The sequence below is a fragment of the Dermacentor silvarum genome, chromosome 1 (genome assembly GCF_013339745.2).
Source record: "Dermacentor silvarum isolate Dsil-2018 chromosome 1, BIME_Dsil_1.4, whole genome shotgun sequence".
In the NCBI taxonomy this organism is placed as follows: domain Eukaryota; kingdom Metazoa; phylum Arthropoda; class Arachnida; order Ixodida; family Ixodidae; genus Dermacentor; species Dermacentor silvarum.
Genome location: NC_051154.1, coordinates 380,700,641 through 380,725,634, shown reverse-complemented (window position 1 = coordinate 380,725,634; position 24,994 = coordinate 380,700,641). Strand labels below are relative to the sequence as shown.

Sequence of the window (24,994 nt, the reverse complement as noted above, 5' to 3'; positions counted from 1 at the left end):
GTGAACAATCCTTGAAGCATATGCAGCACAGATACTATGTCAGTCATGTGGGATTTGATAAGACTGTAAGAGCACGTTAAAAGTAAACTGTATCTTCGCATGCATTTCGCGCAGGGTGCAGTGGTTATATTGTGCGTTAATATCACCCAAAATAGCCTATATTTGTTTGGAACGTTCTAGACTCCATTTTAGATATACACGATCACGATTCTTAAGGCCCTGTGGCATGCGGAACTCGCTTATTAAGTAGTAAGTACGAACAAGTCTCTACAACTGCTGCTCATATATATGCAGATAGCATTCTGAGAGCGCCACACAGTAATGAACATAAGAGCTGATACGTCACTCCTAAATTAAAGTAGAGCGTATCATACCCCAAAAATTAAAAAAAAAGATTGCTTGATCGCAGAAGAGCTGTACTATGCTTTTAGTTGAGGAGAGGGGTCTGTATCGTTTAGAGAAATATTCACAGATTTGCAGCAGTATAGCTGCGATAACATTGTTCATTTTTGTGCTGCTTTTACAATGCAGTTGAAAAGAGTCATTAGGGTGCCGAATGAAAGCCAATGTGAGCACCATTCTCCAGGACTAGGCATGCTGGACCGTGGATTCACCTGCAAGTTCTTTCGCCTCCTTGGACGGCAAACATGGCGCACCAGGCCAAGCTCCGGTATAAAAGGTGAGGTGAGCCAAGCTCCAATATATAAAATTAATGGAAAGCCACCTGTTTGTTTTATGACACTTCAAGTTGGCCCTTTATTCTGCACTGGGAGCTTACTTTGGTTTCTGTTCGGAAGGCAAGCAAGAGAACGCTTATTCCACCAGCAGTGGTAACCAGTACCATCCCTTTTTTTCCCTGAGAATTATTATTAATCCTTGTCTCTAACACTTCCCTCAACACTATATAAGCATTCAACACGGGGATCAGAAATTAAGGGTTCTCTATCACGGGTTCTGTATTATCGGCCAATTTGTGAGTGCATGGCATAATTATCGGGGTCATAATTGTGCCGATGGAGATGCTGATGATCATAATGTTTACGTGAAAGTTTAGTACCAGACTGGTTTGCCACTAGGCAGACATCAACACTACTAAAGACAAAACAGTGTGATATATATTAGAGGCTCCCAAGCTTATAGGGTGCCCCAGCCCGTGACCCTGAGCGCACACCCTTTAATGTTGAGGCACGGGCGTTTTTCAACGTCGAGCATTTGACCCCATTGCAGTTACAGCATCAAATTTGAAAAGCAATGTCTGATAAATATAACCAATTCTACCCGCCACCGTGGCTCAGTCAGTTAAGGCGTTGCGCTGCTGAGCACGAGATCGCATGATAGAATCTCGGTCGCACCAGCTGCATTTCGATGGAGGTGTAATACAAGAACGTCTGTGTGCTTGCGCTGTAGTGCACGTTAAAGAACCCCACGTGGTCAAAATTAATCTGGAGCCCTCCACTACGGCGTGCCTCATAATCAGAACTGGTTTTGGCACGTAAAATCCCAGGAAGAAGAAGAATAAGGAATTCTTACGATGCGTGCATCTTTTACGCGTTTAACTGTAGCCGTAAAGTCAAAACTTGCTCTCAATCTAGTCGCTTCCTATTCAAAGCAGTAGCCATAGCGTAAACATGACAGACGCAAGAACAAAAATAACAGGACAATTGCTGCTATCTATCTACATTGCGAAGAATAGCCTTCATCCTGTCGCCTTTCTTGTCCATCGTTTTAAAACAAGAGTTATTGTTTCAAGTTGTAATTGAACAATGAGTCGGAACTTATGTAAATAATTTGCCCGCTCGACATTTACTGCTTAGCCAATCTTCCGAGCTGTCATCAATCCAATTCAAATTAAGGGGACATGTGGGTCTTTGATTGAAAAATTTTTAAATCTTTATTCGGTTGAGCTATGGGGCTGTAAACTTCTACATATATGTCATTTGATGTGTTTATTTCAAATATGAGGTCCATTTTTGTTAATCTCTTTTGGTTCTAATTTTATGAAAGTTTCCCTTAAATATCTTCTGCAAAGATTTGCAAAATATCTTGTGCTTAGCTTTCGATAAATAGGGTATCAATGGCTTCTCTATGGTTAAGGGAATGCCGTAAGATCAACCTTATTGCTCTGCTCTACCTAGAACATGAGTTGCGACGTTTCAAATTTTAAACTCGAAGTAGTATTTTTCTGGTGCTTAACTTTGAAATCTCACAACTTGTGTTCTAGGTAAGGCAGCGAAATAAGGTTGGTCTTACGGCATTCCTTGATTCATACAGAAGCCACTGATACCCTGTTTAGCGACATCGAAAGAACACGTTTTGCGCACCTTAGCAAAGAAATATTTAAAGGAAGCTCACATAAAATTAGAAACAGAGGAGAGAACCAAAATGGACTGCATATTCAAAATAAGCACATATCATTACATATGTAAAGAACCTTTCAGCACCATATCTCGAAGAATAATTTTTTTTTCTAGAACCCACTTCCCGCCGGAGTGCGCCTGGGGGAAACATCCATCTTCAGGCCTACAAGCTCGCGATCAACAAAAGAACTCGAAAACATTAGTGATTTATAATTCAGCCTTCCTTATTTGCATGAGATGAGTGAAAGCGATAAAATTTTTCAGGACATACGTTTGCCACTAACTTTACCAATTAGTAAAAATTCAGGTCTGACTAGGTGCTAGGTGGTAGCCGTACGTAGCTTCGATGTTTAATACAAAGCTCTAAGGCACTAGAATACAAACTGAAAACCAAGAAAGCCGATTTTGTTTCGTGCATGCGCAGTGACGAGACCTGTTTTGTTTCTACGGAGCACCCTAGGCTTGGGTTCCCCTTTTCGAAAAATTCCTTTCTGGGCTTTATGGCGAGTTTTCAAAACGTGGACAATATGAAGACTGCGACAAAACCGTTGTGCTAATACATTATAATGGTGTGGGCTAGAAATACACGCAACACTCTTCTTTTACTTCCACTTTTATTTTCATGTAAGGTATTCGAAATGTGATAAAAAAGTCGCAGTTTCGTCCGAAAGGCGAAGCATCCATTGCGATGGCAAATTAGTAGAGAGCTATACAAAGCAAGGATAGTAGTTTAATGGGCCGTATAAAGTAGTAAACACTTGCTTAACCAATAAACAGACAAGCACGGTGTCACGACTACACGGGTAAACATAGAAACATCTCACTCGATGACCGCAAAAACTCGCTGTGATAACACCAGAGTGAGAAAGCACGCCAGCAGCAGCGGGTCAATTGACCTTCGTGCTGTCTCGTCTCACTGGAACTCGAACTAAACGTCGACAGCACGGTGCGTACTAAGCTGCCGGCACTCGGCGCATGCATTATTACCCATCGCAGATCGCTTTGAAGATGAGGCAGGCGCGGGCACGCACTTCGCCTACATCGCACATCGCTTTCAAGATATGGCAGCCGCACTGTGAGCAGCAGCTGTCTGAGAAGAACGCACCCCCCCGCCCTCCCTCCCCGTCACCTCGCCCCTGTGACTCACGCGCGAAAGAAGACCGCGTGCTTCCAGCCTGCCTTCCTACCTCGCGTGACCTCACGTGCACTACATTGAGCAGCGATTGCCGGCTCACCCTCGTACGCTTTCACTCGCATACACAGTGCACAGCGTGCGGCGACGGTTTTATCGCCGTTGGACTTTATACAGAACCTCACGACGACGACTGCAGAAATGCCCTTGTAGTGTCCATGTAATAGCTATCGCAGAAAAGGGTCGCAGTTTTGACCAAATGCCAAAGCATCACTTCTGATAGCACCGGATAGTTCTATCCGGTGTATAAACGTGGGCCCATTCACTTACTAACAAAATTAAGAAGCATGGTGTCAGCGCACATAAGCAAATGTCAATAGATTATATCCGGTGTATAAACGTGGGCACATTCGCTTACTAACAAAATTAACAAGCATGGTGTCAGCGCACATAAGCAAATGTGAATAGATTACAGCCAATGACGGCAGACAACCGCTGTCAGAACGCTGGTGTGAGCAAGCGAAGCTTGCTCGCCTGCAGCCGTGCAAGTACAAGTACACAGTTGCTAGCAGAGTAGAAGCCGCATTCCCTCCCTCCCGCACTGCCTTCCCGCTTTCTCCTTGCACCTGGTCGAAAGATACACAGTTGGTGTCGCAGCACGTCGCCCGCCCTCCCTCCCATCCCCCCAGGGCTTTTCGCGAAACGGAAGACGTCGCGTATGCTCTCCGTGAAAGCGTGCGTCCCTTGCGTGCTTTCACTCGCACATACAGCATATGGCACGCGGTGATTTTATCACCCTTGGACTTTATATGGAACCTCACAAAGACAGCGACGCCGAAGGCAGCAATCCGCTTGGAGTGTCCATATAATTGCTATCGCAATAAAAAGCAGCAGTGTACGTCTTACGCTGACATTAGCCATTTAGCAGGGCCACCCATGGCAATTTTGCTTTAAAGGAATACGGACACAAAATCTGAAAATTTTACAAAAATGCTGAAAATGAATCCTCAGTGTGTGATTACACCGAAAAGAAGTAGTCACTTAGCTCATCTTTGAGCCGATGGCTTTATTTTTGGCGTTTTTGTGAGCCTGGACGCCCAACCCGCGGGAGTTAGAAGGCGTGACGTCACGACACCCTTGTCGGATAGCCAGCCGGCTGGCCGCGATCATTCGAAGCGCGCCGATGCCGCCATCGCGAGCATGGATTCGAGTTCTGGTGCCTTTTCCAGCGATGAGTACACGTCTGAAGACAAAGGACCATTCCAACTTGGCAAGAAATATTACCGCTTATGGTTCCGAGCCTTCCGCGTCAAGCGACGAAGAAATGCAGGTGACCAGTGGAAGTGCCGGTCACGTTTTCACGAACCGTAGCAAGAAGATTTCGCTCTGCACCAGACACTTGTTCAAGAATTATTTGTCATTTCCTCTATAAACTTGCTTTTTCAAGAGCGCATGCAGGCGAGGCAGCTGTGGGGTACTTCAGCACTGCGTGGATGACTGCAAAGTAGTTTATACCGTCAGTGTGAGCAACTGCTGTGAGGTATCAGTACCTTCGAGACTCTCACGACCATTTCGCCAGCCGCCCTACAGATGGCAGCACCTGTCTGGCGTTCTCCCCAGCTTTTCCTGCTTTTAGCCTGTGGAGAAGCAGAGCTGTGTGTGTGTCTGCTGCGCTGCCATGTAGGACTGATCTCGTGAGTCGTGCTCACTAGCCTTGTATTGTTTTACTATGCTTTGCCAACATTTTTAAAGGTATTACTGCCTTCGTGCAAGCCTCGGGTATCTCGCCCCAGCCTCGCCCTCACACTGCTCAAGAAGGCTGCAAGTGAATGAAAACAGTACCGACATCTTTTCGCCTCCTCTTTTCAAACGCGCCGCTAATCATTTCCGCCTTGCGTTTTCATGAGAAGACCGATGACACAGTGTCAGGCTTTAGGCGTTGCCTTTTGAGCGGCTTTTCAACACAGCCTGGCTGGTCACATAATCTTCGTCAACGATGTGGTCCATGCAAATGAAGTCATTTTTAGAGGTCTTCAGGCTGGGCGTGATGGCTGACTGGCAGGTATCTAAAGTGTACGCACCTTCTCGTCTCCGGGTAACGTGTGCGACGGCGTGTCACGACCAACGATGCTGTTATAACAACAATGTCTAGGCATTTCCTTCCACTGCGACGAACGCATCAATAAGAAGCGACGACCGCGGGAAGGCTCATGTAAGACACACCACCTGCGTGGAGCACCGACGGGGATAATGTTTCAGACGGACCACGTGCGAAGATCGTCTAAAGTATCTTTGCAGTTGTGTCATCAGGACCGGGAGAACTAGATGGCTTCAAGTTATCGATAAAGTTTAGCTATGCCTTCAGCTGAAATGAAAATTGCAGGCATCTGGCTGAAATAATGGCTGTGAGTGCAGGGTACATTAAGGACTGGTTCGTGAGTAAAAATGGAAGAGAAGTAGGTATTCATAACATCTGCACAGCGATCAGCAGGGATGTTTGAGTCATCTTGGTCATGTAAATTGATATTTTGTGCCGAGTTGTGATTCGGTAAAAGTACCTTCCAGAATCTTTTGGGGTTATTCCGAATGATATTCTGTAAGTCTATGAAAAAATTTCCTTTCCGAGCGCCTTAAAATATTCATCTCTGCTCATTTCCCTAAATAAAGTTTATTCCTCCTCAGCACGGAAGCATTCAGAGTACCTGTCCCATTTGGATTGTGAGTCTACATTTTTGGCAGCCCAAAAAAGATGCTTTTTTAAAATTTTATAGACATCGAAGAGCGCTTGAAAACCAGTGCTTATCAGCATCACCACGAATGCAGATAAGAGGTACATGTGATTCTATGAGTGACAGTATTTTTTTCTTGTAAAGCAAACAGCTAGTATTAATTGTTCGGGTATTGACCCTTTTCCCAGCGCTCCCATGGGCGCTATCATGTTTGATCACGTGGTGACACGTCCATTGCTTGCCTCAGCTGCCTCTGTGTTTACAATGCAAGCACGTGATGCCGGTGCGGTGCAGCAAACCTCCGTTTCGACGCATATCGTAGGCAGTGACTATATGGACGGCACGAAGCTTTGGCCCTAGCTTTAAAGGACATGTAAGTGCTTTCAGAGCTCATTTCGCCTTGTCCAAACGGCGCGAGCAGCTTATAGGGTGCTTGTACTAAAAGCGGAGCTAGAAATGTATTACAACCTGTCCAAATTTTCAGCTTATGAATTAAATCAGGATCACTGTGCTCGTTATTTATTTGGCAAACATTTTCAAGCACCGGCTTATCATGTTTCCGACTCAGTAAGGCTCCTCAGTGCGGCCACTATTTGATTGTTTTTTTAGCCTAATCGCTCGCAGGTGTGTCCGGCTGCAATATATTTGTTCTTGCGGCGCACAAAGCTTGGAATGCAAATGTTCTGTACTTTGTGGTAGCTTGTAGTGAAGACGTATTATCGCTAGGCCCTGGCTTACATGTGGACCGTCACGAAAGTTCAGCTTCCAACATTCTTGTCTTGTCGGTGCAGTCGCCCTCACTCATGCTTCGGCACATTGATTCAAGTGTGCACCCATTCACTTATTATTGATACGCAGGCGATAGGGCTGGTGTAAGTTTTCGTGCCAGTAGGGGTAGGTGTGTAAATAACGTGCGAGAAACTTACTATGCCAGTAAGTGGCATTACTTCCTTTTGTAACGAGTGGTACTCACTCTTAAGTGCCGACATTGTGGAGTTCAAGTCCTTTCTTTGGAGGTTAGCTATACAGCGCTGGCCGGTGAATTATCTTTTTTTTATCCTCTGGGAAAGCCAGCATCGCGAAGGACCGGCAACACAGGCAGTCCTTATGTAGCAGCGGCGACACAGGTTGATTCTATTCTTTAATATGCGAATCAATATTTTTGCAGCTAACTACCGTGCACGTCTTCCCTTTATTGTTACACATTTTGCAGCGTTAATTGGGCACAGTGCATTAGCGAACACCCACTTGCATTTCCGACTGCTGATCAAACAGCAGGCCAGAAGCAATAGTGGTTTCGTATTCGTGCGCATTCGCTGAGGCAGCGTATGGCACCCCGCCCAAAGCGCCATCTCATTCCTCTAGAGCAACCTGCTCAGAGAAAAAGGTCAATAGGCACTTTCACTGAACTGATGAAAAAACTCTCCCAGATCCTGGTGAGGTTTTCGCATAGTCGGCTTTGTTATAGTCGCGAATATATTTTAATGATGGCTTGCGGGTAGCGATTGAAATGGCCAAATTAAAAGAATAGCAGGTTGTGATCACTAAGGCCACTAGTGCACAAGAGAGACCGACACAACTCTGGTTTCGAGACAAATACAAGATCAAGAATGTTGGTACCACGCGTTGAATTTTTAATAGACTGAACAAGATTGAAGGTAAGAATTCTAAAAATTTTTTTGACTGGCGAGCACATGCTGACAACTGCTCCGAATCGATATTGGGATAATTAAAATCTTCACAGAGGACAAAGTTAGCACGGCGATAGTGGGGCTGCAGTGTAAGAGGACAGAATACAACTCATCAACAAAAGAACAATGAGAATCTAGCAGACGGTAGGAGGCGATAAGTATGGTTATAAGAAATGGAAGAGACAGGTTAATGCACACTACTTCGATGCTACAATGCACGGGTACTAAACATGAATCTACCGTTGTTTTAACAAGAACCAGGACACCGCCTCCTCTTCGGCCAACTCTGTCAAATCTGTAGATGCTGAACAATTTACTGTCGTCGAGGAGTTTATTGTCTTGAATGTGTACGGTAAGCCATGACTCGCTAAGGATTGCAATATCCGAGCAGTTATCTTGGAGAAGGGCTTGTATAGCTTCCTTCCTTGGTAAGTAGCTGTGAATGTTCGTTAGCATGACAGCCATATTATGATAAGATGGGGTGACATGTGAACTTTGCAAAGGCTCAGCTGGCGTAAGATGAAGCTTGGTAGCGGGCAGTGACCGCTATGAAGAAAGTTCGATAACGCAATTCGTAGCAGCATTATATATGTATTGCTTCTTGTCGATCAGCAACTTGTCATTACGTATTTCGGTTGATAACGTTGATACCGACCAATAAGGGTTGATGAGGCTTGGGTCGAGTCCGGTAATGTTGATAACAACCAATAAGGGTTGGTAACGGTCTGATCCAGTCCGATACGGTTGATAACAACCGATAAGTGTTGAAAAGGGTTCATGCTGGTCGGGTCTAGCCCTATAAGGTTGACAACGACCGATAAGGGTTGATAAGGGTTTATACTGGTCGGATCAGGTTTCATAGCCTTGATGCTGACGTGAAGATGAGCAAGTGGCACATCGCTTACGCATGCCTATACAACTTCCAGAGGAGTTTCTCCCGTGGAGGTCTACGTTTATCCTCTTAGTTTCTTCAAATAAAATTCAGTTTAGGGTCAACGCTCAGTGCTTTGACTTGATTTCTGTGTGTTGTCTTTCTCGCGCGATGCAGTTATTATTGAATCAACTATCTAACCGGTCTTGCGGTTCTTCAATTCAGCACTGAATTGTAGCAAAGTCCGACTGCTGGATTTGATGTGCTAACTATATAATTACACCACTGTCCGTGCAGTTTCAAAATGTTGCCTTGCCTTCAATGTTGTTTCGCCTCTTGCGTATTTTCTGTGCGAGCCCGAGTAAGCAAGTGCAGCTGCCGACGGATTAGTGCCACAATCGCACAACCATCTGTCTTGTCCTTGCAGGTTACCACCACTCAGAGTAGCCAGCACCAAGGTCGTGATGTCTCCGAACGCCACCCAATGGCGACAGGATGCACCGGCAGCCTCGCTCAGCATCGCAACAGTGTCGGGCGTCTGCGGCTGCACCTGGTACCACCTATCACGGCAGAAGATGAGTGGGTCCTCCATGTGGCTGTGACTGCCACGTGTTGCTGTGTTGTTTAAGCTGTGCAGATGGCCGCGCGGTCGTCGCTGCCTCTTTGACCAGTGGCGTTTACAAGAGACTACCTTCGCTGGTATTGCGGCCTGACTAGATGACTGCAGGCAAGGTGTGGGCACGGGGCCATCAAAATACTCCTGTTCTACGCCAAGGCTGCCCGAGTACAGTGCTTACAAGCGCTGCCGGCTAGTCTCCTGACCTCTAGCACTGGCTCTGACGGTGAACCAGTGGAACACTTACGTCTCCATTTCTCGGAACAGTGGTGGCTTGATCATCGATGGGCTGCTCTTGCTGCCACTGGCAGTGATTCAATGGCTAACGTTCAGTATTCATGCGTTATGTTCAAGTGAATTCATATTTTGTTGTGCTGTGAAAGTATTGTTTTGTATTTCACGTTCGTTTCTTTAGCCATGTGAGCCATTTTGTGAGCACGCTTTCAGTGTGTGATGAGAAACCATCCTAACGAGCATTGGAATATGTCTTATACACTAATGAATGCAATTTAGGTAATCAAACCTGAGAAATTTTTTCCTAACCGTACAAATGCTCCATTGTAGCTTGGTTAACATTCGCAACAAGACTTTATTTCTTGGGAGTTGGTCTTTCTCTTGAACGATTCTTTGGCAGAGTGCACGGTATAACACGAACCCTACTTCGCGATTAATATGTTTGCCAGTCCTATCTATGAGGTAACCAGTGAAATGTGTTTTTCTGTGGAGAATTTGTTCAAGAATTCTTAATGAAACAAGGTTATTTGTTTTGGGGAAACACAGCGTTAGCTTAGTGGCTATGGCATTGCACTGATGAGCTTGAGGTCGTAGGTTCGATGCAGGCCAGGGTGGCGGCGAGGGCTCGGCAATGTTTCCCTGTGCCATTAAATACTAAAAAATTTATCTTTGTGCTGTTTGTTGTCTTACCTCCCAGGGTGCGAAAAGAGCCGAAGGATCAGCAGAGAGCTCACAGAGGTCTCTTCTTTTATCATGTCCTGTTCTTTTTCTTTTTCCTTGCTTTCACACGCGTTTGATGAATTTGATAACAGAAATATGAGAGCGCATGATTGACAAACTTTCGTACGCTTGAAGCGTTTGTCCTGGATAAGTGAGTATAAATTTGTGATGTGCTGGGAGTTTCCAGCCCGCGGATGCGATCAAAATGGCATGAAACAGGGTCTATCGGCAGTTGGGCGAACTCCTGTGAGTGAGTTAACTGACCTTTTTTTCATGTAAAAACAGCTTCAGAACCATCATCATCATTGTTTGCATATAAAGACTAGATGCAGTGCAAGACAAATGCCTCTCCAATTTTTTTTTCTAAAGAACTGTATCCTGGGCCGAACAATGCGCTACTACAGTGCCAGAAGTTTTCTCATTTTGTTTAACTATCTTCAACCCAAATTTTGCTACAGACTTGGAAATTGAAATTCTATTCTCTAATAATAAGTTGACTTCAAGCCAGTTTTTTCCAAAGCGACGTTTTACAGCCAAGCTGTTAAGGGCTAGGTTCCCCAGAATCGTGTTTGCGTGTAGAAAAAAAATGTCGCAGTTTCGCCCGAAAGGCGAAGCATCAATTGCGATAGCAAATTGGTAGCGAGCTATTAGGAGTAGGGATAGTAGAGTAGTTTTATTCGCTTTCTAACTGAATTGACAGGCATGGTGTCATCGCGCACAAGCAAACATGAATAGATCACACTGAATGACCGCAGACGACGACTGTCAAAATGCTGGTGCGGCCGCTGCAGCGGGCAAAGAATCGTGCGGTCTATCGCTTCAACAGAAACTGAGCGGTGAATGGACAGCGCATAAAGGTCAGAGCCGTGTGGAGACACGGCCGGGCTCGACTGGCGCGCACGCTCGCTCGCTTCTTAAGAAGCGTGTGCGCGCGCCAGTCGAGCCCGGCCGTGGTGGAGATAAAGAGACGGTGCGGGCGACGGCCACCACAGCCAGTGCAAGCGTATTTGTTGGCAGAGTAGAAGCTGCTCCCCCCGTCCCTCTCGCGCTGCCTCCCCGCTTTTTTTTTTTGCTTTCGCGTGGGCGATTGCGTTGCCAGTTCTCCTTGCGCTGGGTTGCAAGATAAGCATTTGGTGCCGTCTTTTTCTAACAGGGTCAACAACAGCGTTTAGCCGTTTCGTGATGTGGAGATCGCGCTAGCACTCTTATCAGTTTCCTTTTCAACTCACAATGGCCCGGCTGCATGCCATTCGTTCGAAGGGAGAACGCAAGGAGCGGCTGCATGCCCAGAAGCGTAAATGGGCACCCAAATGCCACGAAAGTGTACGCAGCAGAAAGTACATTGAGTGGTTCAGAAACCCTAGTCTAATGAGGTTTTTGGCTAAATACGCCGCGAACAGGAGCAGAGGGCAATGTGATCGGCTCCGGCGGGCCAACACCACGGAAAACGATCTCTCCAAAAAAGCCAAGTGCAAGCGCGAGTCCCACTACGGCAGGATGCCACACCATTGGAACAGTTCCTGGGTGCGACGGCGAGGTTCCGAAGGTAGTTGATTGAGAACCTGTTCGGCGCTGCATGTGCAGTATGCGACTGACTCTGTGTAAAAAAAAGGAGTCTTCGCAGTATAAGGGCGGGAAGGGGAAGTTTATTTCCCGAAGAACTGTAATAACGCGTCCATACTGGCCGTTCGAATCAGTCCAGAAGCACCAGATCTCGGGCGAGCCGCTCCCGCTGAGTGCGCTAGTCGCCGTCGTCGTCCTCTTCCGCTAATATTTAACATACTCCGGGGCCTGAGGTGGCAAGTTGTAAAGGGTACAATTTCTGCACAGGTCGGATCATCTGTGAGCCACTGGGTATTTTAACTTTACATGCACGGACGTTGCCATCATTACTTTGGATGCAGTCATGTACTACACCAGTCTTCCAGAACATTCTGGGAGCTTTGTCTTCGTGAATAATCACATCACTTTTACTCATGCTATAAGCTTTTGATGCTTTCCTCAAGTGAACGCTTCGAAGTGTCAGTAGATATTCACGAAGCCATCACTTCCACAGTTGTTCCATTATTAGGTGCCTGTGGACCCACAAACTGAGCAGCTCAGTCTTTCTTTCTCCCTGTTCATCCGACGTTTTAGGATTAGACAAGAGACGGCTGCCTAACAAAAAATGAGACGGGGTTAGAATGTCTGGCTCTTTAGGAGAAGAGTAAATGAAAGTTATGGGTCTGGAATTCACAACGACTTCTGTTTTGGTCAGCAGAGTGCTCAGTTGTAGGTCAACCGACGCCCTTCCCAATGACTTGCAAAGGCACATCTTCACAATCCTAACTAACCGCTCCCAAAAACCACCCCACCAAGGAGCTCTCTCTGCAATAAATTTACAAGTTATGCCATGGGTAGAGCAATACTGGCTGACTTCCTCTTTCCTCAACAACTGGTGCATGCTAGCTAGCTGACGTGCAGCTTTCTTAAATGTAGTAGCGTTGTCTGAGTAAACTATTCACTGTGTTCCATGTCTTGCACAAAATCTTTTGAAGGCCATGAGGAAAGCGTTTGTAGTAAGTCCAACCACATGCTCAAGGTGAATTGCTCCAACTGCTGCACACGTGAACAGCACTATGTACACTTTAACGCCACTGCAATCTTTCACAAAAACTGGCCCTGCAAAGTCAGCTCCCGTAACCTCAAAGGGGCGCGAATTGCACACACGATCACTGGGAAGAGGGGCTGCCGGTGCACTCGCAGCCTTGAGTCGGAAACGAGCACAAATCACACATTTTCGGAGCACTCTCTTCGCTGCTTGTCGCACCCAGAACCGGGCGCGAAGTTCATTTAATGTGTCATTGACACCACCATGAAGCACAGTTTTGTGACCTTGCAAAATGATGAGTCGCGTGACCGGGTGGTTGCACGGCAGCAGCACAGGCCTCTTTTCGTTGTATGTGACATCGGCGTTCTGAAGGCGAGTTCTAATCCTCATGATGGCCTTTTCGTCGATAAAGGAATGCAGGTCTTATGGACGACGTCTTGTCGAGGTATTGTCCCACTTCAAGTTGGGCTCTTTCTTTGGCATAGGTATCTGTCTGCATTTGCTTGAACCAGATGTTCTCAGCTTCTTGAACTTCAGTAGCTGTAAGTGATCCTTCTGTATGCGACGTTGGTGATCTACAGTTGTCCACGAAGCGTTTTACCCATGCTGTCACTCTTACCATTCTTAACCAAGAACTAAATCGTTCGGCACTGAAAATTGGTTCTCTTATCACGCTCACCAGTACAGGAACATTTGTTCGTAACTCGGAAGAAATTTGTTCGTCTTCCGGTTCAGAATCTTGAGTGTCAGATGTCGTTGGCCAACTATTTGCCGCATGTAGAAGCCAGTTAGGTCCACAGCTGGCTATTTCGAAGGTTTGTGAGCGAAAGCCCACACGTCAGCAGATCAGCCGGGTTTTGTGTTCCCGGACAGTGATGCCACTGGTCTGGATCTGTTACTTGACGTATCTCGTTAACTCTGTTATATACAAATTGCTTCCACTTGGTTGCCGTGCTTTGTATTCAACAAAGCGCTACAGTTGAGTCTGTCCACAGGTGCTCTTCTATTTTCCATTTCCTCGACTCTAGAGCATCCCGCAAGAACTTTAGGACTCTAGAAGCCAGAACCGCTGCTATCAATTCGAAACGTGGTAATGTGATCCGTTTGGACCTACTCTACACTTCGAAAATAGAAGCTGAACATTAACATTACCGCATTGAACTTGCATTCTCAGATAAGCTACGGCACCGTAAGCAACAGAACTGGCATCAGCAAATACGTGAAGCTGGGAGCTTGAAGGTTTGTCCAATCATAACTTTAGCTCACACCTGGGAAGTGAAAACACTGGAGAGCATTTCAGCTCATCGGACCAAGTTCCCCATTCGTGTCTAAGTTGCTCAGGCATAATTTCTTCCCACGCTGTATCGTGCTCCCACAATCTCTGAAAGAGGACTTTCATCCTAATGACGAACGGGGATAGCCACCCTAATGGAGATTGAAAATCCGTGCGGTCGTCTGAAGGACACATCTCTTGGTGTTGTTCTTCTTTTTGAGAATCTGCAACAGAGACTCCATGTTTAGAATAAGCTTGTCAGCAGCTGTGTCCCATAGCAAACCAAGAACTTTCGTAGGAGCCATTGCTGAAACAGTCCAATCTATCAGTGATGTACTTTCTTAGCTCATCATCATTGGTGGACCATATTTGCAGCTTCATGCCCGCTTTGCTCAGGATGAGATTTGCTTCTTTATAAAGACGGAAAGCTTCTTTTGAAGAAAGAACTCCTGTGACAAGATCGTCAACGTAGAAATTCTTGGCAAGTTGCATGGCAGATGATCTCAGCGCAGGATCGACGTGCTTGAAATGATACTGAGCATCACTGTTAAGAGAAATGGACTTGCTGTAGTTCCAAATGGCACTCGTGTCATCCTATGCTCCACTATTTTCGGCACATGTTCACTTGACATTGGCGTGCTGTCAAACCATAAAAGCCGCAAGGCGTCGCGATCAGGCTCTTGAATGCCAATTTGAAGAAACGCCTTTTGTACATCTGCAGTAATTCCAATCTTGTGTAGCCTGAAATTCACAAGCATTTTAACCATGTTGTTGTTGATCTTGGGTCCTTTTTCTAATAATTCGTTCAGAGACGCTGCTCCATGCGTGTGTGACGAGGCATCGAAGACCACCCACAGCCGTGTCGTCGAGGATGATTCCCTGATAACAGCATGGTGGGACATGTAGTAGCATCTCTCTGCCGCATCTTTTCCGTTGACTCTTTCAGCGTGATTATCCAGTTCATACTGCCTGACTGCCTTGTCGTACTGCTGAAGAAGCTCCTCGTTACTACCAAATCACCGCAATAAACTGTGTAGGCGTCGAACCGCAACACTTCGGTTGTCTGCTAGGTATGTGTTGACAGATTTCCACGGTAACGCTACTTCGTACCTTCCGTTCTTGAATGCTATGTTCTCCGTGAATTGCCGGACCACTTCATTTCCATGCTCGTCGTGGGTAGAAGGGTCAGAAATGCCTATGCTGTCTAGATCCCAGAAGTGCTGTAAAGTTTCAGACACGTCAGTCTCTGTGCAACTCGTGCGAAGGACGCAAACATGTGCGCAGACTTCTTTAAAAATGCAACCATCACATGGTACAGGCCCTTGAAATGTCCAGCCAACCTTGGTGTTGATCGCAGCAAGTCCTGTCACTTCGTCGTGAGACCAAACATCGTTTAGCACGAGCTTCCACATTTGGTCGGGTCCAATGAGCAAGCTTATGCCGACTTCTGTTTTTAGGCCAGGAAGTGATACAAAGTCAACAATAAACTTCTTTTCATTAGCCAGCTTCTGCACAAATGACTGTGACTGTGGAGGTTCAAGCAAGTGATCACAGATAAAGGGAACCTCCAAAGCCTCGATTTTGTGCTTGGAGCTGTCAAATTGGCTCATCAAAGTCACCTTAACCAAGTTGAGCTGCTCTTTTGGCGCACCGCTCGAACCACCGAACGCTTTCACTTCAACATCTACCTTCTTCAGTGTTGGCAGGCTTAGTTTTCTGGATATATCTTCTCTGATAAACGTTCTCTGGCTCCCATTGTCCAGGACCCCTCTTATATAGCAAGAATTGCAGTCACTTAGAGCCCATACTCGGAACGTCTGCAGTAATGCGTCATTTTCAAATAAATTGCTTGTAGGTGCCTGTGCGGCAGCATGCAAGCTCGCGGTTTGTCGTTCACTCGGTTTCTTCTTGCTAGCGTAGTTGGGGTCACAAACAGCTGTTGCGTGCTTGCCTTTACAGGTACAACGCAATGGATGTTGCGTCGGCAATCTTTCGAGCGGTGGCCTGATATCGTGCACTTCAAACATCTGCCCGACTTGGCCAAAAGGCTCTTCTTCTCCTGCAGGCTTATTGTAGAAGTGCACGTTTCCCTAACGTGGGTGGGTGAAAGGCAGAAAAAACAAGTACCTTTCGTCTCGCTGGATTCTTTGTGTAACACGGAGGCGGTAGGCGTGGCACAGGTCTTCCTGTAACGCCTTCCATTGTGCGTCTCGCGAACGCAGGAATCCTGGTGACCACTTTTTTCACGGGCTTCGACCTCCAGTCATAGGTAATCTAATAGCTGGCGCACCTTCGTCTCTGACGACTGGATCTCGTCGGGCTTTTGTAGTAAGCTCTGTCGCTTGTAGTGTTCCTCCACAATGTCATTGGGGATCGCTTTCGTTAGAATCTCGACGAGCATCGCAGCGTATGAAAGCACCGATCGTCCAAGAGCCTTGAGACTTCTCACGTTAATATATACTATATCCAGGAGATTCCTCATAGTGGTCACGTCAGTAGAAAACCTCACTGGTCTCAGCATTCGAAGATTCTCCAAGTACTTCTGCTCGATGATCCTCACGTTGCCGAAGGGGTTGGTTAGAATTTCGATAGCATCTGCATATGATGCGTCCGTCACTTGAATTCCCTCAATCGCTTTGGCTGCTGGTCCAGCCAAAAGGGTTTTCAAGTAGTGGAAGCAGACGATGTTCGTTAAACTGGCATTTTCGGGGACGGCATGCTTGAACATGTCCCAGAAGAGCTGCCACTGTTGCACTGTTCCATTGAAGTGAACCAAGTCGCACTTCGGAATTTGAGAAGCACCGACAACTGGTGTTGAGGTATCACTGAGGGCACGATGTCCTGAGATCGTACCTGAAGCTGAGGCGTTATTAGATGTCGGTAGGCCTCAATCCGCGGTCACTTGAGACTGAAGCTGTTCGATGTGACAGAGAAGGGACAAGGTTGCTGCCGCGTTGTCTTCATAATCTGCAACCGAGATGTAGTCTTTGGATGCTTGCTCGTCCATGAGGTAACCCTCCAACTGCTCGTTGAGCACCCGTAGTTAGTCGTTGCAGTTCTTCAGTCTGTCATGCAGCACTCGAAGCACCGGAGCGCTAAACTGACTCGATTCCATGAGTTGGCTTGCCTCGTTTCGGAGACATGTGTGCAAAGCTTGTTGGGTCGCTCGCTTGCCCTTGATCCGCTCCATCTTCGTTGCCGACGAAGTCCTTTTCGTTGTCGGGTCGCTTGGATCACAGAGTCCCGGGTTTCGGCACCAGAAAATGTAAAGCAAAGGAGTCTTCGTAGTAGAAGGGTGGGAAAGGGAAGTTTATTTCCCAAAGAACCGTAATAGCGCGTCCATACTGGCCGTTCGAATCAGTCCAGAAGCACCAGATCGCGAGTGAGCCGCTCGCGCTGAGCGCGCTAGTCGCCGTCGTCCTCCTCTTCCGCTAATATTGAACACTCTGGTTGGCCCACGACGTGTCTACGATCGGCGGCGTGATGAACGTGAACCAGCTAAGAATCAGCAAGATACGGCCGCGGGAGCATTGCGGCAGTGTCTCGCTTCCTCCGCTGACATCTACAAGCAGCCGATATGTAGGATGTGCCGGGAATCCCTGCTCAAAGGCGCGGTGCCCCTGTTCACGATCGTGAACGGATACATATACCCAGCTGTACTTAATTCCCAGCATAGTACACCTTCGCTGGTCTTCCATCTCCACCAGAGTGGAAGGGCTGCCAGTTTTTTTACTTAGACACTCTATGTTCTTCGTCGCTGAGTACGATGGTAGTCGCGACATTTGAGCGCCAAAGCCACGCCTGGGATCACGCCCGAAAAATTGCGCCACAGAGCCGAGCTGTACTTAGTAATTCCCACTGACCGTAAAGTACATGCGATACTCAAGTTACAGCAACTATCACGTGTCACATAGTTGCATCGCAGCACTGAGCCGAAGTAGAAGTGTGTTGGCAGCTCTTCTCAGGCGTAGTACAATTTTAAGAGAAAAAGAAGACTGCCCATCGGTGATGCGGCGAAGTTTCATTGTTCGTTAGAAACTCCTCGATGTGGCTTACTACAAAAAGAAGGTGTACTCACCTTCTCGTTATTGCAGCTTCAAGCTAGCTGTTCATTACAGCTATGCACAGAAGGGGTAGGCGGCGCCGCTTTCCACTTCTCCATTCGTTATGAATGCTCTACGCTGAAGTTTCTAAGGCAGGACTATGAAAAGGAATGTAAGAGAAAAAAGAACAGGACACAGTAAAAGTAGTCAACTCAGTGAGTTCTAACCCGGGCCCTAGGCTCCCTGCGCACTCTAGGAGGCACGGCAAAAACGACAACAAGAAGAGAAATTTTATAACATTTAATAAAACTTGGCAACATAGTCGAGCTTTCACATGTTGAGGGAGGTCGCGTTATGCCACAAAAATGCACGCACCAATGGTCCGAAGGAAGATAGCCACTGGGCTTTGTTTTGAAGTGGTAGCACCGAGCTATGCCTGAGCGTGGCACAAGGGCCAAATTTTAAAATTTGTCTCGCTTAAAACAAAAATCAAAATGAGATGACGACGGAAATAAAACTCCAATAAGCACGCCTATATCTAATGCAATTAGTCTCTAATTTTTACGAGGAGTACTTCATTGCGAAAATCATGGATGGAAGTGAACCAAAATCGAAATTTTCGTATGTTTACTATGTCATTTCAGAAAATACTTATAATTTATTATAAGCAGCAGCTAAGCGTTGAAAACGAGTGGAAGAAGCCGAAGTGCAGAAGCAGCAAAGCGCTGATGCAAGACGGCGCATTACCAAGTGTGCAGCAGGTTTCCCCATTCACATGTTAGAGGAGTGTAACATGCTGCCGAACTTCCTTTGACAAGTTACTCTACTCTACTTTGAACGAGAAGAAAGGGAACCGAGGGGCCCGATTTTTATTTATCATATCATAAGAAGCCAACAAACAGTGACACCAAGGACAACATAGGGGAAATATCTTGTACTTACTATTGAATTAAAGAAATGATAAATTAATGAAAATGGCTGAAGAAACAACTGGCCGCAGGTGGGGAACGAACCCACATCTTTGCATTACGCGTGCGATGCTCTCACCATTGAGCTACCGCGGCGCCGTTTTCCCATCCGCTTTCTGGGGTATTTATGTCTTACAACTAGAATTAACCCTGGGAGTGTTAGCCAGTGCCACCACTCGCAAAGTTAGGCGGCAGATGTGGAATATCCTTTCTGCCGCAGGCGTCACGAGTATGTGATCTTTTTTGGGCGAAGGCAACTGGTCAATAAACCCACATATGCTACCTGAAGGCATCAATGTTGCCGGATTCGAGCCCTCCTTATGTAATGAACGAGAAGAAAGGAGAAAACAGGACGCGGTAAAAGTAGTGAACCCTGCGAGTTCTAACCCGAGCTCCTGCTCCTTGCGCACTCTAGGAGGCAGGTAAAAAACGACAGCAAAAAGAAAAATTTTTAACACTTAATAAAACTGTGCGACACAGTCGAGCTCTCAGGTGCTAAGAAAGGTTACGCCACAAAAGTGCGCGCGCCAACTGTCCGAAGCAAGACAGCCACTGCGCTTTGCGGTGAAGTGGCAGTACAGAATTATGCCGAGCGTGGCATAATGGCCAAATTGAAAAATTCATGTCTAGCTTAAAACAAAAATCAAAATGAGATGACGACGGAAATAGAACACCAATAAGCAGCTCTATATTTAATGCAATTTGTCTCATATTTTTATGAGGAGTGCCCCACCGCTAAAATCGTGGACGAAAGTGAACCGAAATCGAATGTTGGTATGTTTAGCATGTTATTTCAAAATACATAAATTTTTGACGGTTATATAAACTTAGTGTAATATGCAGTTCTTGGAAAACCAAGTGAAATAATTACAAGAAATAAATAAGTAAATCGTACTTTTGCCAGGAAAAAATGATCAATTTGCTCAGGATTCAGGACTCCTAAGGGACCTTTCTTGTCGGAAGTTGCCGATAAGCATCTTTACATATTGAAGACAAATCTTTGTATAGGTTCAATATGCGAACTTCTGAAGGATCCTAAAATAATTCATATTGTAACGCCTTGGTTCAGTACCATTACCTTCCACCTCGGTAAGGTTTTTGCCGGACTGGTTCAGGATATGCTGCAGAAGGGTGTTATTGAAGAATCGTGCAGCCCTTGGACAGCACCTGTCATTTTGGTTAAGAAGAAAGACGGCTCTTTGAGGTTTTGCGTTGATTATGGACGAATAAAGGCCCTCACTAAAAAAGATGTATATCCACTACCTTGGATTTATGATGTCATCTATTGTCTGCATTCGGCTTCCAACTTTTCTTCACTAGATCTACGATCAGGGCCTTGGCAGATCCCTATGCAACCTGCTGACAAGGAGAAGGCTGCATTTGGGACGCCTGATGGGCTGTATCAGTTTAATGTTATGCCGTTTTGGGCTTTGCAATGCCCCCGCTACTTTCGAAAGATTTATGGACTGGATTCTTTGCGGTCTAAAATGGGAGGTATGTTTGTGCTATCTAGATGACGTAGTCATTTTCGGGCATACTTTCGAAGAGCATAACGGCCGTTTAAACCTCGTTTTAGACTGCGTCGAAAAGGCCGGCTTGGTTTTGAATTCTAAGAAGCGCCGGTTTGGCAAACGACAAGCATTAGTCCTTGGTCACCTGGTTGACAAAGATGGTGTCAGTCCAGACCCCCGGAAAATAGAAGCAGTCAGTGCCTTTAAGCCTCCTCAGTCACTAAAAGAACTCCACAGCTTCTTGGGATTATGCTCCTACTTTCGACGGTTTGTGCCCCGATTCGCAGACATTGTTTATCCACTGACAAGTCTCTTGCGAAAAGACAGCCCATACGAGTGGACACCTAAATGCCCCGATGCGGTATTCTCTCAACTCAAGTTTCTGCTGACATCATAACCCATTCTTCGTAACTTCGGTCCGTCGTCCTTCTGTTCTTCCTTTCGCCTCAACCAAGGCGTTACAATATACTATATATTCGAAAGCAAGGTGTCGTTGAAACGTCAGTTTATTGAATAAAAATATTGTCACTTGTGCGTCAACATCACGTTTTCTCATATATTATGAGACCGAGACCGACAAAGCTGTCAATCGCTTTTATTCCAAAAAGGAAGCGCCCCAGCTCATGCGCGAAGAAGTAGAAGAACAGGCATGATGATGATGGCTATGTACAAGTGAAAACGACAAAGTACGTTAATAGTGCTTACACTAACTTCGATACTCTGCGTTCGGTCTGGTCTGGCTTCGTCTGCTGTCCTGCCTCGGGTGTGATCAAGTATCGTGTGGCGGTTATATACTGCTCTTTTAACGTCTCGATTGTTCTTTTGATTCATTTATTGTTCTTTTTCTTCACCTTTTGGATTATTGTGTCGTGAGTGTAAGCAAGTCAGACTAACCTGATGTCTCTTTCTTCCCCCGGTCAAGGGCATTCCCCTTGGCTAGCTTCAATCTCTCCCCGAGAGTGGCCGATAGACTCATTTTTACGCAGTGGCAACAAAAGTGTCCATGTGGCTCTTGTGCCTACAAATGGGGGACCGACACAGATGAAGAATCTGAAAGCAATTCAGGTGGAGCTTCGAAAGGCCTCCTCCCAGTTCCGAAAGATCAACGAGGTCCGCCAGTTTGCTCGCGGTGGTATTCTTCGCTGCTCATCGGACCAGGAGTGCGTTCGAGACCTTCTAAACTGTTCTGAATTGGCATTGAATCCGGTAAGCCTGTTTATTCCACCACACCTTGCATGCTCGAAAGGCTTAGTTCGTGGGGTCGACGCGAGCCTGGACCCCTCAGAAGTACTTGACTTATTTCCAGTTGCTGGAGCTGTATCCATATACCGATGTAGCCGAATTATTGAGAACAAGAAGTCACCTACGGAGTCAGTGATTGTTACGTTCGCGGGAACAGTTCGTCCAACTGAAATCAAGGCATGGCCCCTGATATACAAAGTAGAGCCACTTTCCGCAAGACCACTACAGTGCTTGAAATGTTTGCGCTACGGACACACTATAAAAGGATGCAGATCGGTTACTCGATGCCGCCTATGTGGAGAGAATCACGACAGCACAGAATGTAAGTCTCAGGAAGAAAACTGTTGCCTATGCAATGAAGCACACGCTGCAGACTATTCGAACTGTTCTACAAAGGAGCGAGAATTAAGAATACTAGAAGTGGTGGAACGCAGACGTTGCTCACGTAGGGAAGCAGTTACAGAAGTTCAGGGAAGATCCCAGGGCTATGCAGGTGTAACAGCTCGTCACACCGGTAGTATGGATGTTTCTCTATCCAAGGCCATAGCAAACGCAGTAGAGAAAGCTATGGAAAAGGCTATGGAACGACTTGCAACAACTCTTCTTGAGTCCTTGACACAAATGATGACTAGTCAGATGGCGCACGTCATTGGTGCAGCCTCTACCCAAGCTCTGCATACCAGGTTGCAAATGTACTAAACCTAACTCAAAAACAAACATCATCGTCAAACTCGTCAGCTGACTCCCCTTGCGCAGGACCTTCTACTCATGTAGAATGGACGGAACCGGAACCCCTAACGGAAGAGTATGAAGACTACCAGGATATAGACATGGAACACAAAAGTCTAAAACACACACGATCTCCTCCCCACAAAATTCCTTCAAAGTCAAAAACTCAAAAATATGAAAAAGTGAACCTTTCCAAGAAGGACTTTTTGAAAGAGACTATTTTGGATCAGGCGGTTTCCGCTACCATTCTATCTTCACCATAGGCTCTCTAAAAATCTTGCAGTGTGTGATGAGGTTCTTTCAATAAATTACTCGCTACTGAGGCAGAGCCTCAGAGCATGAAATGACGAAGCCATTCATTACCACAACAAGCCATTCATCAAAGAAAATACCGTGAAAAGAGAAAAGGAAACTCAGTAAACTAATCGCAAAAACAAAAGAGGCTTAAGTCTAGAAGGAAAGCATCAAAGTTAGAAGGGGCCTACAGTTTCATGGTTCACACTGGAGCTGTGAGATGAACTAGAAGTGGCGACAGAGGTGGAGCACGAAGTGGAGTAGCAGTGGCAAAACTAGAAGCCGTCGAAGCAAATCCTGGTCGCCACCAAGCGAACATCAGGGATCCAGTAATGCAGGAGGAAGTTCCGTAAGTTTCACTGTGAGGGAACCTGGATAGGTCACCTTAGTACGGTAGATATCTTGTCACCGGACAAGAAGTCCAGGGGCTTCACTTCTGCGACCGGTACAAGGGCTTCATTTCTTCCAATGTCGGTCGGCACCTAATCATCAGGCAGCATGGATCAACACTGCTGTGAAGACAGGCATAGTGGAGACGGGTAACGGCTAGACGCCCTTGTGGCGTTCGCCAGCCGGAGTTCGGGCACGGCGCTGGAGACGCTGGGCCGCCTGGGTCGGACGCCCTTACAACGTTCGCCAACCGCAGGCTACAGGAAGAAGTTGGTTGTCGTGTCGATCCCACGTGGAAGCCTGGAGCGGCCTTGGGCCAGGACCTCGACTGCCCGCTGTTGTTGTTGTTGTTGTTCACCTGAGTGGTTGTGGCGCATACCCATAGTGGGGGATTGGCCATGAATCAGGTGGTTATATTCGGTGCATAAAAACAAGAGAATTAACGAATAGAATACTGGAGATTAGAAAGGAAGATTTTGTGAGAGGAGAAGAAAAAAAACTAATTAATAATAGGTTAAAAAGAAATAAATGAATAAAAGAAAACTGTTGTGGGAAAGGTGACAATAAGTTTAACATGGTAATCGATTTGATTCAATGATATAATTTTGGATTGCCAAGCAAGCATTTCTGTGGCTGAACCCAATAATAGAGGCTCCAAAAGATAGAATTACAGGTTCCGATAAATCTAGGCCAATATTGCGAGGCGGGATTTCCAGTAGTCTTTTCCTTATTGCAGAAAAACGCCTACAAGACAACAAGAAATGGTCTATTGTCTCCGCTTCGCCACAGAATGAACATAATGGTGAGGGGACCAGACCAGACCTGTGTAAATAAAAGTTTAACATAGGGATACGACAGCGCAGCCTTGTGATGGCCACTTCAATTTTTCGGCTTTGGCAAAAGTCTCTGTGCCAAGGGTATAGAAGATGTCTGTATTCCAAACAATTGGTTAGAGCAGAGCCTGACACTGCCTGCATAATGACACTCCTGCGAAATCTAGCAGCAATGACATGAGCAGTCAAAGGACAATACGGAAAAATTGGTCCGGTTATCGATGCCTTGGCTAGTGAATCTGCTATTTCATTTATAATAAGTCCTTTATGGCCAGGCACCCAAATTAAACGCAAACTTCTCAAATATCCAGGTATCGAATGAAATGTCCTCAATACGCGAGAGTCACAAGAAGCAGTGAGGGATGAGCACAATGATAATGAATCAGTGACTATCACGGCAGACGTAATTGATGGGTCTAATTTGCATAGAGCTAGCACCACCGCCATGAATTCGGCTAAAAATATGGGTACAAAATCTGGCAGCTGAAGAGAAAATGTCCAATCAAGAATAGGGGAAAATATACCCACACCTGATTTTTCCTCACATTGTGAGGCATCTGTCGCAATAACAATGTTTGTTTGCAGGCTCTGCAGATGATCTTGTAATAGACCATCTAGAATGCTATGTGGAAGTAATTTTGAATTATTAGGAAATATGTCATCTAATTGAATATCATTGGTAACAGATTTGTAGGGAATCGGAAGTACATCACAGATGCGCACGTCCAAAGGGTCAAGTAAATGTTGCGTGAATGTAATTTAGGGAGTATG

At 46.1% G+C, this 24,994-nt stretch overlaps 1 long non-coding RNA gene across 1 annotated transcript in view; it reads left to right on the top strand.

Annotated features, from left to right (window-relative positions):
• LOC125942443 (uncharacterized) overlaps window positions 1-24,994 on the top strand; it is a 107,152-nt gene that overhangs the window by 13,006 nt on the left and 69,152 nt on the right. The window contains exons 2-3 of the long non-coding RNA XR_007465113.1: window positions 532-679; window positions 9,208-9,512. This is a non-coding gene — a long non-coding RNA (uncharacterized LOC125942443). The remainder of the gene's footprint in view (window positions 1-531; window positions 680-9,207; window positions 9,513-24,994) is intronic.